Below are 1,407 nucleotides of genomic sequence, written 5' to 3' on the forward strand. Positions count from 1 at the left end.
CTCACTCAACCAATCCTTGTGGGATTCGACCTCACTCTATTGTGAGTTTTTACTTGACGATAACCGGTGCACTTGCCGGAAGGAATTTTGCCGATCGTGCAATTTCCTAAATCGTAGCATATCAAGTTTATGCACATCAAGTTTATGGCGCCGTTGCCGGGGATTGGTTTTCGATTGACAATTCTCAAATTGGAAGTTAACTAGATTGAGCATTTTTCTTGCTTTGTTAATTCAGTTCAAGTTACTTGTTGAATTTTAATTTCTGCACTCTGTTACATGCTTTCTTTCTTTATGCCTTTAAATTCAAGCAACTAACTCACTGACTCACTAACTATTTGAATTAATTCCTCAACTGCTCTAACCATACTCTTCCATTAACCAAGAGTATTTCACTTGTTTGTTGCCTGTGCTGTGTTTTTGTATGACAGGTAGGAGAGGAGAGACATCAACTCCTCATTATACCGAACCAGAGAGGACCCTTCATAAACTTAGAAGGGAAGCAAGAGGGAAGAGAGTACTGGGAGAAGAAGAATCTGAAGGAGAATCTGAGGACAATTTTGTGGAAGCTCTAGATCTCAACATGGATAGAGAAGTTCACAACCATGAGAGAGCTGATGGAAACAATGCCATTCCCGAGAGGAGGGTTCTTGGTTCATACATAAACCCAACCTCTGGGAATTGTGGTAGCAGCATTCAGAAACCACCCATTCAGGCCAACAATTTTGAACTCAAACCACAGCTAATATCACTTGTGGAGGATCATTGTTCATTTGGTGGGAGTGCTAATGAAGATCCAAACCAACATCTCACAAAATTCCTGAGAATTTGCGACACTGTGAAGTCCAATGGAGTCCAGGAAGATACCTATAAACTGCTCTTGTTCCCATTTTCACTTAGGGACAAGGCATCTAAGTGGCTGGAATCATTCCCAAGGGGGAGCCTAACAACCTGGGATGAGGTGGAAAGCAAGTTTCTGGCACGTTTCTACCCCCCACAAAAGGTCAATAGGCTTCGATCTGAGGTTCAGACTTTTAGACAACAAGATGGTGAAACTCTCTACGAGGCATGGGAGAGATTCAAGGATTTGACAAGGAAATGCCCACCAGACATGTTCCATGACTGGGTGCAATTGCATATTTTCTATGATGGACTTTCTTATGAATCAAGGAAGGCTGTAGACCATTCATCAGGAGGTTCATTGAACAGGAAAAAGACTGTGGAAGAAGCCATTGAAGTGATTGAGACAGTGGCTGAGAATGAGTACTACTATGCTTCAGAGAGACACAACACTAAGGGAGTCATGGAGCTGAACCATGTTGATACAATTTTAGCCCAAAACAAGGTGTTTGCCAAGCAACTAGCAGAGCTCACCAGGAAATTAGAAACAAAGCAAGTGGCTGCAATACA

General features: G+C 42.2%; 1 non-coding gene across 1 annotated transcript; it reads right to left on the bottom strand.

Moving 5' to 3' along the window:
- Nucleotides 1–1,006: 1,006 nt before the first annotated feature.
- LOC148544423 (small nucleolar RNA R71) lies at nucleotides 1,007–1,110 on the bottom strand. The gene has a single exon (XR_015900554.1). It is a non-coding gene; the product is annotated as a small nucleolar RNA R71 (small nucleolar RNA).
- Nucleotides 1,111–1,407: the final 297 nt, after the last annotated feature.

Source organism: Arachis ipaensis, chromosome B9 (assembly GCF_059453495.1).
Source record: "Arachis ipaensis isolate K30076 ecotype BB chromosome B9, ASM5945349v1, whole genome shotgun sequence".
NCBI classification, from domain to species: Eukaryota; Viridiplantae; Streptophyta; class Magnoliopsida; order Fabales; family Fabaceae; genus Arachis; species Arachis ipaensis.